This window comes from Eretmochelys imbricata, chromosome 1 (assembly GCF_965152235.1).
Source record: "Eretmochelys imbricata isolate rEreImb1 chromosome 1, rEreImb1.hap1, whole genome shotgun sequence".
NCBI lineage: Eukaryota > Metazoa > Chordata > Testudines > Cheloniidae > Eretmochelys > Eretmochelys imbricata.
Window position 1 is genome coordinate 101328705 of NC_135572.1, and position 15972 is coordinate 101344676.

Consider the following 15972-nt stretch of genomic DNA (forward strand, 5'->3'; position numbering starts at 1 on the left):
CTATTTCTCACCCACACTTTCTAATCACCACATGAAGGTGATAAGTACTAAATAAATACACCCTGTGTACCACAGCAGCAGATCCCAGGGCTCCTGTCCCCATTCGAGGTGTTGTAATCTGCAGGGCTGCTGAGGTTTGGCCTGGCCTGGCCATCTGGCACATGGGACTCACAGCCCCACTCACTCAAATTTGGCATGCCCAGCCCCCAGCATCATTACAGAGGGGCAGTTGGGCCAGACCCAAGCAGCATTGCGACCCTGTGCTCAAGGTCACAAGGCCTGGAGCTGAGCCCAGCCAGCCCCTCAGGAGCTGCCTTTATGGTGTGAGTGCAGGGCGGGCTCTGAAAGGTCCCACTAGGCCTCCAACCCACCCTCAGGGACTGGACCCAACCTCCCCGGGTCTCCCATGCAACCCTTTGACACATTTTGGGGACCCAATTCTGGGTCATGCCCAATGGGTTGAGAAGCCCAGGACTCCAGGCTCTGCAACAGAACTGTCCTGCAGACAAATTCATCCCCACGGATGTGAAGATGCCAGCTTTAGAAAAAGACTGCCTCCACAGGGGAAAGGGCTGAGTTACTGGAGTCTGGGACCAATGGGTCTCTGCCAGCTAGAGAATCTGGCAAATCTGTTTCACGAGCCCAGGAGTTAGTGGGAGCCACCCGCTCCCACGCAGGTTTGGTACCAACAGCCCACTTCTGTGCCTGACCACTCTAGGGGCAGGAGGCGAGCTGGGGCGTGGGGCAGCTGTACCATTTTAAACAGAGATGTTCAGGTTGCTGCTGGCTTTCTAGTGTGCCAGCCTGTGTGTGTGTGTCTGTCGGTCTGTCTGACTGTAATGGTGGCAGATCAAAGGCTGCCCCGTGTCCCGCGGAGCCCAGGACAATCCCACCCCTTTGTCTGCTGTTGCTAGGAGCCCAGGAAACTAAGAGAAAGTGTAAGGAGCACGTTAATCAGACGCGTTACAGTACAACAATAACGTCTCTCTCTGACAGCCAGCCCAGAACCCCCAAACGCCCCGTCAGGCACTGGGGCCAGCAGCACCTGCACTGGAGAGGCCAACCTGTGCACAGCAATGTGATGTGCTCAGGGCTCTCACAGTCACGCCTCTCTTCTCCCCAAAGGTCAGCACCCTGTTCCCATTCCCCACAGCAGATGCCATGCGACAGCCTGAAAGTGCCAGGCTCTCTTCCACAGATCAGCCCAGCCACTCAGCATCGCCTCTGCATTCAGCCTGTGGGGCCTTTCCCTGGGTGAAAGGGAAGAGCTGGAAGGTTCCCCCTTAGCCTCAGTGCCAGAAGAGGGTGTAACACAGCATTTGAGTGAACTTTCTGGAGGGAGCAGCAATTTCAGAGGCTGTGGAGGGGAGAGAGCCAGCGCTGAAATGCCCCTCGGGTTTGTCATGTTCCGAAGCCAAAGGAATTCTGCTAGTATTGAAAATAATGCAAAGTTTTACTCACACGAGTGACCTTCATAATGCAAAATGCTCTGTGATAGTCTCACGGGGCCCCACCTGGGTGAGGGACCTCTAGGCATGCCTGGAATACAGCACTGCTGCTGCCAATAGTAAGATTGTTAGCTCAAGGGCTAGTCAGCAGCTCCCAAAGTCAAGCTTGCCTGCAGGTCACATATAGCTACAATACCTGGGTAACACCTTCCACTGAACTAGGCTACATTTATTAAGTGCGGTAAATTAACACTGCCAACCAGAACAGCCTTGATGGTTGGCATGCTTGTTTTGTGTGCTTTAGTTTGGGAGAATTTTGGCCCAAGGCCTGTGCCCTCTTTTATGTTTGTGCAGCACCTAGCACACTATAGGCTACCATCAGCAACAAACAACAATAATTGTATACTTGTGCTCGTGATATTTAAGGCCACAGATCAGATTCATGCAATGGTGGGGATGCAAAAGTCTGCTTACATCCTTGAAAATATGTCCCACTGGTTCTATTCTGATGACCAAGTTTTGTCACAAAGAATGCCATGACTTAGAGCTTTGATACATGCAACTTCATACGGAAATAGTCCCTGAGGAAGAGGTAACTCTCTGCTTAGTTGAGGAGGAGAGGCAGGGGTTGGGGAAAGACATTTTTAAAAAGTTATATGTGGTTGTAAAATCACTTCCTAGCATGCTCAAAACCCCTTTTTTAGCAGATTTATGAAATCCCACCCCTTTTGTGACATCATTGGAGGGAAGGGAGCGAGAAGAATTCTCTCTGCCCACCCTGGGAGCCTGAGAGCTGCTGAAGGGAGAGTTTGCACAACAGAGATCTAGCCAGTGGTTCTCAGCCAGGGGTATGCGTTCCCTTGCAGGTACACAGAGGTCTTCCAGAGGGTACATCAACTGACCTACGTCAGTGTTTCTCAGCCTGGGGGGGTTGCAAGCCCGAAGGGGGTATGGGATGGGTTGAGGGGGGTTGCAAGTGCAGGGGTGGCTAGCAGAACAATTGCCTGGGACCCCCACGCCACAGGGGGGCCCCGCAAAGCTAAGTTACATGCTTCAGCCCTGGACGGTGGGACTCGGGCTTCAGACTCCTGAAAGGGGTACACTAGCCTGTAGAAATAACATACCCATGTTCCAGCACTTGTGAGCTATATTAGAACTAGCACCAGTGTGTCCCTAGTGTAATTCAGATCAGGTATTTGCAGCCTCACGTCACCAAACATGGCTCTGACACCGTTTAAAAGTTAGCATCGTTAGCCGTGGGCAAATTCATTTAGTGCTTTACTGTCTTTCTTGGGGAAAATACCCTGAATGAAATGTAAAACCTATTCATGTCCTACTGAGGTTTTACAATGCCAATTAAAAGGCAAGAAATCTGAATGTTGAGATTGACGTGCATTCACATCCACATTGACGTGCATTCACTTCATGTTGCATGAAGAGAAGATAGTTTGCTTGGTTTTACTTTGTTTTGTATTTAATAGATACCAAATGTGCACAGAGCCCCAGAGCAATGGCAGAAGACACAGTAACGACAGTAATCAACACCTGTATGTCCCCTACACTATGTACTTAGCAGATGGTTACAGCTTCTGGCCTCTTATGGGTTTTAACAATGTGTGTAAGTCAGAGTGGGAACATGAGGGATATGGGTACATAAGGAAGCATATGCGGGGGGCAGGGGGAGGTATGACTGTATTGATGGGGTGCAGGGGTGCTGGAATAATTTGCACAGTGGGGGTGCTGAGAGCCATTGAACCAAACCATAAACCCTGTATATAATGGAAAGCACTTCAAGCCAGGCGGTGCGGGGCACGCCCTGCACCCGAGTCCCATCACCTATGATGGGGTGTGCAGGTTTAGGGGCGTATGCAGAGAGAGGTAATCGTTCCGCAGGAAGCTGCATTTGCTGGAGATGTACAGACCCGTCCGCTCTGTCTCTGCGTGTGTGTGTGTGCACGCTTGTTTTTGTTAGTGTAACGTTTCATTTGAGGGGGGAGAGGCACATAAGCTTCTTTTGATTGCCTCCTTGGCTATAAATTACCCCACATTGGGGTAGACTTGCCCTTGGAAGTAAGCACAATTGAGAGCAGGGCTGAGGGGACGGGGGAGGGGGGCCCCAGGGCCCTCTCCCTGTGTATTAAAACTGAGCAGGAGGCCTCTGCTGTGCCTCAAGAGGTGATGAGCACAGACAACAACAACTCCACGATAGGGATTGTTACATTGCACTGACTGTTTTTGCAGCTGCACTTTAGGCATCTCGCCCAACCCCCAACAAATACATTATTTCATGTAAGAATGTTGTTTGAAAAATACACCAACACTGGCTCTCCTTGCACAACGAGTCTGCCAGCAGCAGCCCAGAAATCATTTCAGGCCCTTTTAGCATTAATTTATTCATTTACACTTACAAGTTTGTGGCTCTCAGTAACCATATGTGCAGCGTCATAAATTGCGTCTCACTGGGAGGACGCTGCAGGCCATGTTTTGTTTCAGTTAGCACAGCTGGGAAGATGGGTCCAAAACACACAGGATGCATTTCAGCCCAGTTCTAGTTTCTTTGCATCCCACAAATTCCCAGTGAAGTTTCAGGAGGAGCCAACAGAGCTAAGTGGGCACTAGTTTCCCACTTGTCCAGCAAACTAGCTAAGCTTTTCTCCTTTGGGTGCTTGCAGTTCAGTCCAAGCACAAAAGTGACTTCCTGGAACCAGATGATCCCTTCCCATGGGAAGGGGAATTCACTCTGGAACTGTTGCCAGTGACTATCTAGGCTCATCATTGTGTGGAGCAATGGTGCAATCACTGGGATGGATGAGGAGTGGACCATGTGTCCCTGAAAACCAAGGATGCCCCTGCTTCCAGAGCTGATTCCTATTGGCTTTCCACAAAACATTGTTTTGTCATGATTCTGGTGAACACCGCAGTGTGGTAAGTTGAAGAAAACTGGCCTCAGGCTGGCTGAATGCATTGCACATCCACTCCCTGCCAAACCTGTCACATGTTGCTGGTCAGCCGTCCCACACCTATGAAGTCTCCCAGCGAGCACCTCTCTGGGACCTGATTTTCCCCCACACAGAATGAGCTCAGTGTAGCGTTAGAGACTCTCTGGGCTGTGCTGCAATTGGTGAGTTTCTCGCCTTCTCAGCTGCCCAGCTGGCTGTAGCAAGGCACAGACCAAAGGACTAAGCATGTGACAGAGAGAGAAACAATAAGTGTGGCAGTGAGGGGAAGCTCTACCCTGGAGGGGGAGACAGGATTGAAGGATGGAGAGGGAAGGACCAAAGGAGCAGAGAAGCAAGTAAAGAAAAGGGAGAAAACAGAAGCCAAACCTGTAGAAAATGTAAGGCAGATAAACAGCTTTCTCTTCCCCTCGACCCGCGCTGGTACAATTCTCCTGTGCCTGCCTGTCTAGCCCTCACCGAAATATCCATCAGAGTGTCTCATTTCTCACCTTGAAAATACGGTCACACTATGAGACAGTCACGGGCCTCCCCCACCCCCAGCATTTTACTAGCCGATCACTGAGGGCTTGTGCATTTTCATATCCGGTCTCCCCACATCCCCCACAACTTTTCTTACGTGGTCACACACCTGCCTGGGGGGGGGGGGGGGCACGTGTGTGGCCTTTTAAAACACGCCCATGTTCCCAATAGTTCAGGACAGCCTTGTGGCTAGCCTGCCTGCTGCAGGACTCACCACCCCACTGCTAAGGTGTCGTGCGGCCAGGGACTCCTCCATGATGGCTCACTACCCGCCCATCAGAGGGGGAGAAGAGCCAAGCCGCAATTAATGCTGAAATTGTGAGTATTCCACACCATGGGCAATTCTTTAAGGGGACGTCATGTAGGACGACTGGCCTGTGACTCAACCCCTTGTCCTGATGTGCTCACTCAAAAATCCAGCCAATCCCAACCAGGTCATGCGTCCACTGAGAGGCATTCACAGGCCAGTGTGAAGAAGTGTGCACAGCACCTGTCTGGGCTTACCAAAGGATATGGCTGGTATTTATTCAAGCTTCACCCTCTATGACCACAAAGCAGCTGATCTGTAGCATAGAAATTAATAATGGTGCAAGAAATAGATGCCCCCTTGCCCATCATCACAATCCTTTCCACACACAGAGCTCCCACTGACACCAGTTACAGAGGTAAAAGGCCAACAGACTTTCATCTCACTCTAATAACAACACTCCCCTGCTACAGCAATTTTCATCTGAGATTCTCAGAGGCCTTCACAAACATTAGTAAATCAATCCTCAAGCCTCTCTGTGGAGCAGGGCTCATCCTTTCCATTGTACAGATGGGAAAGCACGGAAAGGTTAAGAAACTTGCCAAGGTCCCTCAGGAAGTCTGTGGGAGACCTGGGCATAGAGCCCAAAAGCCTGACCTTCAGCCCCCCTGCACTAACCACTAGAGTAAACTGTCTCCTCTATTCTCTCACAGAATCTCTTTCAATGATGTAAATTTAGTGATTCCTGCATGGGACTAGATTTCAGAGATTGCTGACTTGTGCACAGCCACATAACTAGGTTTATAGCTGGAGGCTCTTTCCCTTAGTCATTCCCTTTTTGCTGCTGTGGCTCTGGAATTAGGCTTTTTCCTGACAAAAATACCTAATATGGGACGGTTACTAACACGAGTGGAATTTGTCCTTGTGCAGAAAGAATGGGCTTCAACTTCTGTTATTCAGAGTAACAGCCATGTTAGTCTGTATTCGCAAAAAGAAAAGGAGTACTTGTGGCACCTTAGAGACTAACCAATTTATCTGAGCATAAGCTTTCGTGAGCTACAGCTCACTTCATCGGATGCATACTGTGAAAAGTGTAGAAGATCTTTTTATATACACACAAAGCATGAAAAAATACCTCCTCCCACCCCACTCTCCTGCTGGTAATAGCTTATCTAAAGTGATCACTCTCCTTACAATGTGTATGATAATCAAGCTGGGCCATTTCCAGCACAAATCCAGGTTTTCACACACACACACACAAACCCACTCTCCTGCTGGTAATAGCTTATCTAAAGTGACCACTCTCCTTACAATGTGTATGATAATCAAGGTGGGCCATTTCCAGCACAAATCCGGGGTTTAACAAGAACTGAGGAGGCAAGGGGGTAGGAAAAAACAAGGGGAAATAGGTTACCTTGCATAATGACTTAGCCACTCCCAGTCTCTATTCAAGCCTAAGTTAATTATATCCAATTTGCAAATGAATTCCAATTCAACAGTCTCTCGCTGGAGTCTAGATTTGACTTTTTTTGTTGTAATATAGCAACTTTCATGTCTGTAATCATGTGACCAGGGAGATTGAAGTGTTCTCCGACTGGTTTATGAATGTTATAATTCTTGACATCTGATTTGTGTCCATTTATTCTTTTACGTAGAGACTGTCCAGTTTGGCCAGTGTACATGGCAGAGGGGCATTGCTGGCACATGCTGGCATATATCACATTGGTGGATGTGCAGGTGAACGAGCCTCTGATAGTGTGGCTGATGTGATTAGGCCCTATGATGGTGTCCCCTGAATAGATATATGGGCACAGTTGGCAACGGACTCTGTTGCAAGGATAGGTTCCTGGGTTAGTGGTTCTGTTGTGTGGTATGTGGCTGGTGGTGAGTATTTGCTTGGTTGGGGGGCTGTCTGTAGGCAAGGACTGGCCTGTCTCCCAAGATTTGTGAGAGTGTTGGGTCATCCTTCAGGATAGGTTGTAGATCCCTAATAATGCGTTGGAGGGGTTTTAGTTGGGGGGCTGAAGGTGACGGCTAGTGGCGTTCTGTTATTTTCTTTGTTAGGCCTGTCCTGTAGTAGGTAACTTCTGGGAACTCTTCTGGCTCTATCAATCTGTTTCTTCACTTCCGCAGGTGGGTATTGTAGTTGTAAGAATGCTTGATCGAGATCTTGTAGGTGTTTGTCTCTGTCTGAGGGGTTGGAGCAAATGCGGTTGTATCGCAGAGCTTGGCTGTAGACGATGGATCGTGTGGTGTGGTCAGGGTGAAAGCTGGAGGCATGTAGGTAGGAATAGCGGTCAGTAGGTTTCCGGTATAGGGTGGTGTTTATTTGACCATCATTTATTAGCACTGTAGTATCCAGTAACTTCTGTTATTGGTACAGTGACAAATTACTCTGCAGCTGACTGTTAGCCTCCATTCACTAGGCAGTCAGCTGTATCTCTTGCGTTACTGACATTAGTCAGTGCAGATTTAGACTTTGTCTTATGTTAAAGTAGAGACCCTATTCCACACTGTTTGAACGTCAGTGACTCAGCGATAAATCCAATAGCACCAGCCACAATGACCTGACCTCTTCCTGTCACTGCAGTTAAGGCTCTGCCAATGTTTATAGTCCATAAGGCTCTTGTAGATTATATCTTAATAACAAACCCACTACAGGCTGAAACTTCTTTTACAAGGAGCAAACATTTCTTTCTTCACTAAGACACAGGCAGGAATACTCTTCCAAAAACATTAAATCACTAACCTTTCGGCCACTTTCTGTCTAACGTTGTGTTTATTTGATGAGGCCAAGTCGAGCCATTAATTGTTGGTAGTATCTTAGGTGATTTATGTCATGTTTTTATCTACGGTAATCTATTAAAGTGGCATAAAATGTTGAGTCAATAGAATTACAAAAAGTGCTTTGGGGGCATTGCTGGATGTGAAAGGTGTTATCCAAATTGAAATGCGTTCTGTTCAGAGCAGTGGCTGGGGTGGCCAGGTGGCAAGAAGCACTTTTCACCATGGAAAAACTGTGAATTGTATTTGGAATTAAGTTTTTTGATTAAAATCTGCATTGCTGAGACTCCTGCTGGTGGCCACCATTTTTCTGAAAAGTGACATCGTCTCTGGCACTGATACTATGAGAGCTCACTATCACAGACTGTAAATCAATTTCCTAGTGCTATTTAGAAATCAGATTTTTTATAATGAGCATTAAGGGCCATCCCCTACATTCTCTGCATACTTACATGGCAGACGGAGTGCAGCGTTTTTCAAGGAACACACACTTGGGTCCTTGCATGTTTTAATGAGTAAAGTTATCTTCTTCGTATAAGGAAGGAAACAGTTTTTAAAACTGACATTAAGACTCACTATTGCTGATGTCACAACTTATGTCATTTTTCAGCAAGCTGTTAGGTACCATTAGGAGACTCCGTGATCCCAATCTGAGTTCACAGCTGGTGGACCAATCACCCAAAACTCGCACTGAAGTCAACTCTGTGCTGCGTGGCTCCAGGACCTGGCTGTCTATTTGCAAATTATATAAAAGATTCTCCCTACATGAACTTTCAGCCAATGCACTGAGGGGAATGAGTACAGCTTAATATATATACCGCTTGAAGGGCTGATGGTGGTCAGTGGATCTTCTTTATAAACCTATTTCTATTGCCTCCTAGCCTTTAGAACTGATTATTCTTAATCCAATCCTACGGTCATTTCACACACAGAACTCCCATTGAAGGCAGTGAAGTCCCATTGAAGTTAGAGAGTTTTGCATAAAAAAGGAATGCAAGATGGGCCCAGTCCCTTCATCTTTTAAAATTAGATTTTTTTTTGTTTATGTTCATTTAACACAAAACCAGCTTTGCTTTTATAACTATACATAAAGAGATTCCTCCATAGCACAGGCTGATCGTTTTTCATCTTTTGAGAAATAAAATCACAAAAACATATTAATAAGTGTTTAATCAGTAAAACAAATCAGCTCTTTGGAGGCACTGGCCTGTCTGTTTGGTAAACAATATTCTTAAGAACTGCCTCACTGCATATTAACTCATTAGTGTGGAATAATCCATCATATTCTTCCTGGGTACACCCAGGAGATAGGACCATCTAGGCTCGGGGAGAAATAATATGCATTACATGACCTGAGGTTGTGCGCCACACCAAGAGAAGGGATGAAATTCAGAGCGAAAGGTGACAGTCGCATCGTGTGCTTCCCCCCCCACCACCACCACCACCACAACGGTGTGAGCCAAAGGTGGAGCGTTAAGCCTCTGCTTTGGATTTCCTGACTTTTCTCAGCGTCTGTCACTACCGTAAGGGTACAATTGCACAGTGGCAGAGATATGGATTAGACAACAGAACAGGTCTCTGCCATCTCTAAGCTCTCTGATTAATATGATTCAAAGATGACTATTTATTTACTTACGGAGATGGGTCTAGTGGTCTCTGATGGAAATGGTGCTGCAGCAATGGATTGGCTTCTCCTCTCGAGTAAATCCTTGCCTTAGTTACTACGACAGTCACACTCTAGTAGCTGAACAAGAAACATTTTCACGATTACAGGATTAGAATTACTGGGCCTTCTCCCAGACGACATGATGGTGACATAACATAGCATTTCCTTCTGGTAAAGTGGCATTGGCACCTTTGAAAACTACTGTGACCTCAGGCATCTGTACATCAAAGGCCATTTCCACAACCTGAGCTTCATTAGCTTTCACAGTTGAAGTTACAGGAACAGTACTTCCTCAGCAGCTAATGGAAAACACGCTGCTCCATTTGCTGCTGAAGTGTTAAAAGTCCCTCTTAACATCAGTTACAGTGCTGGGGCTTCATTGGTATCCTAGTAAAATAAAATGACTTGTGGAGTGGGAGCTGAGTTCAAGCCAATGTACTCCTTACTCCAGCAAACCTCATTGGCGTTAATGGGAGTTCCACGTGAGTAAGGATGACAACACAGGGCCCTTTGGGTCATTCCCTGAGAACCCATTGCTTGACAGGACCAGGCCCTTAGTCGAGGACTGTGCTTGCAGCTCCTGAGGACTGAAGGGAAGATTTCATGCTTCTGTAACAATGGCTTAAGCAAAGGGACTGGGTTGTCTGACGGGAGCTCTGGGTCCAATGGTCTCACTGCAGTAGGAGACATGGAAGGCCACACCGGATCCTGAAGAGAGAGAGGCTGATCAGAGAGGAGGGATGCTCTTGTGTTTAGGGTATTAGGCAGGAGAACAGGAGATTTAGGTTCAATTCCTGGCTCTACGACAGCCTTTGTGTGTGATTTTAGGTGAGCCACGTAATGTCTTTGTGCCTCATCTCCCCCTCTGTAAATATGTGATGAAAATACTTCCTTTCTCTGCCTTCTCTATGTAGCGTGTAAGCTCTTTGGGTCAGGGTCTTTTTGCCTTACAGAGGGATTTAGAAAGGCATGTTTATTTCTCATGAAGCTGCTACTGGAATTTTGTAAATTAAGGTAATCGGGTTCCAAAGAAATCCTAAATTAAGACCCTCCTTATAGTCTATATTTTTCAAGGACTCCTGACTCTTTCTGCTCTTTCCCTTCACCACACTCATAAGTCAATGGCACACGGCTCACATGATACAACAGTAGTCTGACATGACAATTTAAAAGCATATCAAAAGTGAATGTTGTTGCTTCAACATTTTCTATTCTTAACCTGAGCACTTTCGTTTGCAATCTCTTAAAATATATAACATTGGTCAGTAACAATAGCGCTTCTCACTTACTCAAGTGTGTGTGTGTGTGAGAGAGAGAGAGAGAGAGAGATGAAGTCAGAGTAACAGGGCACTGGAAAGTGAATCACCCTAGTGTTTGGTTGTTTTTGTTAATGTGGGAGTACTGTTCTTTAGAGTTAGTACACACAAAAGTGTGTTAAAGAGTGTGACAGATTGCATTTTGTCACTTGATTTGGACTACAGTCCCAATGCTCAGCGTGCTGCAGGATCAAGTCCGCAGGGCTAGCTCCAAAGCCCATTGAAGTTAAGGTGAGCTTTACATTTGCAAGGGAGACAATGTACTTGATGTCTAAAAAAATTGGAAATACTAAATCGCCTCTCTCAAATAATTAAAAGAAAACTTCGTCTGTGTTGCCAGCCAGGTTTGACTGAAATGAAGGGAGGTGATCCCAAGAATACTTATACTTGGCTCATGCTCCGTGCCAAACCTGTCAAACTCCAAGAGCTGCTGGGGTTTACGGACTTCCCTCAGCTACCCCAAGCAAAACCACATTTCCATAAAGAAACCTTTTCAGTAAAACCGTCTGCCAGGAGCCTTAAGCCAACAAATTAGTTATTTTAAACATATTTCCATTTTTAATTTAGCGCTGCCCCCTACCCCCCATCGTGGTGCTCCCTAGGAGTGATGTATTATCAAAGACAAGCTTCTACAGAGATCTCCCACTGAAATACTTGACAGCAGGCTAAAACCTTCATTCCTTACTCAGACCCAACTCCTGCTGAGTCAAGGAGAGCTTGGTCTGCATAAGGACAGCTGGAGTGGCCCAAAGTTTCCAAGCTGGTTTCAGAATTGGAAAAGGTTCAGAAAGGGGCAACACAAATGGTTAGGGGTATGGAATGGCTTTTCTGGGACTTTTCAGCTTGAAAAAGAGATGGTTAAGGGGGGATATAATAGAGGTCTATTAAAATCATGACTGGTGTGGAGTAAGTAAATAAGGAAGTGTTATTTACTCCTTCTCATAACACAAGAACTAGGGGTCACCAAATGAAATTAACAGATAGCAAGTTTAAAACAAACCAAAGGAAGTATTTCTTCACACAACGGACAGTCAGCCTGCGGAACTCTTTGCCAGAGGATGTTGTGAAGGCCAAGACTATAACAGGGTTCAAAAAAGAACTAGATAAATTCATGGAGGATAGGTCCATCAGTGGCTATTAGCCAGGATGGGCAGGGACTGTGTCCATAGCCTCTGTTTGCCAGAAGTTGGGAATGGACAATAGGGGATGGATCACTTGATGATTACCTGTTCTGTTCATTCCCTCTGGGGCACCTGGCACTGGCCACAGTTGAAAGACAGGATTCTGAGTTAGATGGACCTTTGGTCTGACCCAGTATGGCCGTTCTTATGTTCTTGTGATTGAAGCCACAATGCAACCAGAGCAGAGCATGGGCCATCCATCTTTGCTTCACAGAATCTTCCCTGTCACTCTGCTCCTCAAGGACACTTGCTGTCCTGCCATGTGGCCCCTGCTACACTCAGGTCACCACAGGTTTCAATGCTACCACTCCTGCCATGGCTACATGGTGCCAGATCACGCTACCCCAAAACCAGCTGAATAATTTCTGCTAATACAGTGGCAGAGATTAAGAGGAAGCTGTGGGCCCTATTCAGTAGCTGTAATAAAGGATGGGCTCACAGCTACCCAGGTGATCCCTTCTAGCTGTTACCTTTACCCCTTCATTCTCACATCTCTAAGAAGAGGCAGTAAGCATGAGATTAGGGACAGGGCCCAGAAACCGTGCTGGTCTTACATGGGTAAGAAGTATGAGAATCACTGGGTCAGTGGGCTTGCGCTTCCTTCAGTCTCCCGCCTTCTCTTCCCACCGGGAGTTTCTTCCTGCTCATCCTGTCCCCATGACCCTCACACTGCTCTCCATCCTTCTATTAAAACAGCTCATTTTAGTGCTGCCATTCCCAGCCCTGGCTTTCATGCCTGACCAACCCCCTACCCACCACCCCTCAGCCTCTGAATTCATCTGCTCCCATCACAGACCAACATGTGGCTGATGAAAAACAATCCTGCAGCTGATAAAAGTCTCCAGTCAGCCACACCATGGATCCCTACATTTCTTGAGGCCAGTGCCTAGCCAGCCAGTTGATGACACTAACACCATTATTATACCTATACCCAAGCTGGGGTGGGATGCTAGAGGGGTAGGAGCCATTTTTGCCTCCCTCACTTTCAAAGGCTTCTAGGAATTCCTGCTTTTGAGGGTAATGTCGTTGATTTTACATTATTCAATTGCAGGGCCAAGTTCTGCCCTGACTCACAAACCTGGCCATGGACCCGTCAACCATTTTTCAGCTTCATTTTGTGCTTGTCCCCACTGGTGAGTGCCTTTGGCAATCATCGCACTGAATTAACATAGCAGTGGGTAGAACTGCATCATGTTAGAGGATGCGTCACCATAATCCTTTCAGATGAATTCTGTGAAGACCATAATCAGTCCTTACGTGTTCACGGTGATGGGACCCTAGAAACGCTTAGATAAATAGTTGATTACTTTTTAAAATCTAGAAAACAGGTGGCAACCTCAGGGTACAATTTATTCAGTATAGATGTGACATGCTTGGCAATTGGTAAGCCCCAGAATTGTCAATAACGCCAGAAATAAATCAAAATGATTTTCTACTTAAAATATTGGAATGACTAATATAGCTGAAGAAAAATTCTGCTGTGGTTACAGTAAGTGATAATCTCATCAAGATAAAAGCAGAGCTTTAAAAAAGACCTATAATGAAATACAGATTTGAAACCTAAAACCTACTGTAAACTGAAATCCTGTTATATTGTATGTCCATTTTAATTCAAATTGAATAAACGTATCATCAAATTGGTAACCCAAAGCATATTTAGGGCCTGATCTTGCAAAGATTTATGCACATGAGCCCATGTAGCTCCTTGCTGGGTCTTCAACGTCCTTGGAAATAGGATAGAATACTGTAGCAGAGGGACTAGTGCTTATTGTACTGGGGGCAGGGGGGAGAATGACTAGTAAATTACCTTGGTTGAATACTAAATCTGACTTTCTCTCTGCTGGAGTGTGGAGTCTAGGAAGCAAAGCTGAAGAAATGGAAAAAATTGGCTGTGCTATCATGGGATGTAGGCCTCAAAAACAGACCTCTTACCAGAGACAAATGAAAGTATCATAAAAGAAAACAAACAGCTAGAAAATAAACAGCTACCAGCAAGGTACAGGACCAGAACTCCGTGGGCTGGGAACTCCCAGAAGGGAAAAGGACTGAAAGTACAGCATTAAAAAAATGGCTCCAAAAGCATTCGGCCATATTTAGGAGTGTCATAAATGGTGGAAACCATGAGGAGTCCTTGTGGCACCTTAGAGACTAACAAATTTATTTGGGCATAAACTTTTGTGGACTAAAACCCACTTCATCAGATGCATAAATGGTGGAGTGTCTCATAGATCAGAAAAAGAGTGTGATTCACTTGCTTGCTGATAGTGTGTGTATAGCAGAGCAGGGATATAACAGAGAAAACAACCAACTGGGGTGTGTAAAATAAACTCAGCAGGCCTGTTGTATTTACCTGACACCTTCTTGTTTCTTCTTGTTAGCTGCTTTTTCTGCTACACCTCCATCACTTTCACCCCATCACACAAACATACACTCACCAAATGCCCTTTGGAGCCCCTACAGAAAGGGCATTCATCTCAAGGGAGAACGACAAGTATTTTCATTACCTGCCTTCCTTCAAGGTTTCTGTTCTGGAGAGGCAGCTTCAAAGTTCTCCAGAAACTGCCTAAGAGCTCTGCTAGCAGAAAAGCCTGAAAGTATGTTCTGAATCAGCACATTCCCTGACTAGGCTAACAGCAGCCCTTGTGTGGCAAGAATTTGAGTCTTTGAATATTTATTACTGGTGGCGATGAAGAAGCCAGAAAGAACGTAGTTTGACTTTCAGAGTCTAGGCTGAGTCTGCAGCTCTAGTAGTTAGAAAAACTCTTCAGTGTAACCTGACTGAGCTTGTATTGTGCGGCATCCCTGAGACACAAGAAAATGGAACTCCATGCTGACATGCTTCATGAGTCATGTTTAAGAGTAGGGCCTATCTTAAAGGCACATGAGAAAATGGTAGAAGCAAAATAAATACATACATAAAATTGAAAAATTACATCCTTTAAGATAAATGGGGAAATGTCCTCAAGATTCTACCCACTAGAAAAAAATATCCAGGGGTTTATCTCAGTTTAAGAAGAAGCAGCCCCCAGTTTTGTCTGACACACCAAAAACAATGTGCAAGCTCCCCTGCTCGTGGCTGGCTATGGAGCACTAGTCCCAGAGCTGTGCATTTTGATGCTAACAGAATTGATTATCACGGTGCAGGAATAGTTGGTATAAACACAAGGCAGCCATTTAGGCTTCTGCTCCATTGGAAAAAGGAAAGAAATGTTTACCAAATGGATATAGAAAACATTGGCAGGGAGAGAACTTTAATTTCCAAGCTTCAATGAGAGCATCACAAACACTGAAGATTAAAAATAATTTTCACATGGACTCTCCCCTCATGGCCCTTGATTTAGTGCGGGGATTCCCACACATTGTACTCTGGGAACTAATTTCCATGCAAGAGGCAAAATGCAAGCCCAGAACCAACTTCTTACTCTGTGAATGGAAAAAGGCAGATACATAAATGTGTGCCTGTCATTGGATGGATTAGAAAAGGATCTGTCAGAGCCTTTCAGGCAGAAGATGATCCACACTCCATTGGATGTGCCAATCACCAGGGCCCAGGTCTGAGGCTGGTATGCTGGGTTTAGCACACGTGTCAGAATTCAGCCTTTTTACAGTTTATCCAAAAGAGCAATCCTTACTGAGGAAGAGAAAGACCAAGGGAGAGATCCCATTGGCTAGCCTAAAGCCTTTCCCTGAAGGCTATAGTAGAGTCCCCAAGGAAAAGACAGAGACGGAGACAGCCGGGGCAGGGTACAGACTGCAGAGTTGGTTCCCTGCAGACTGCATCACTAAAACAGAGACCAGAGCACTTTCCTCTGGTTGAGATCTCCTCTCAGTCCAGGAGCCAGGAATGAGGC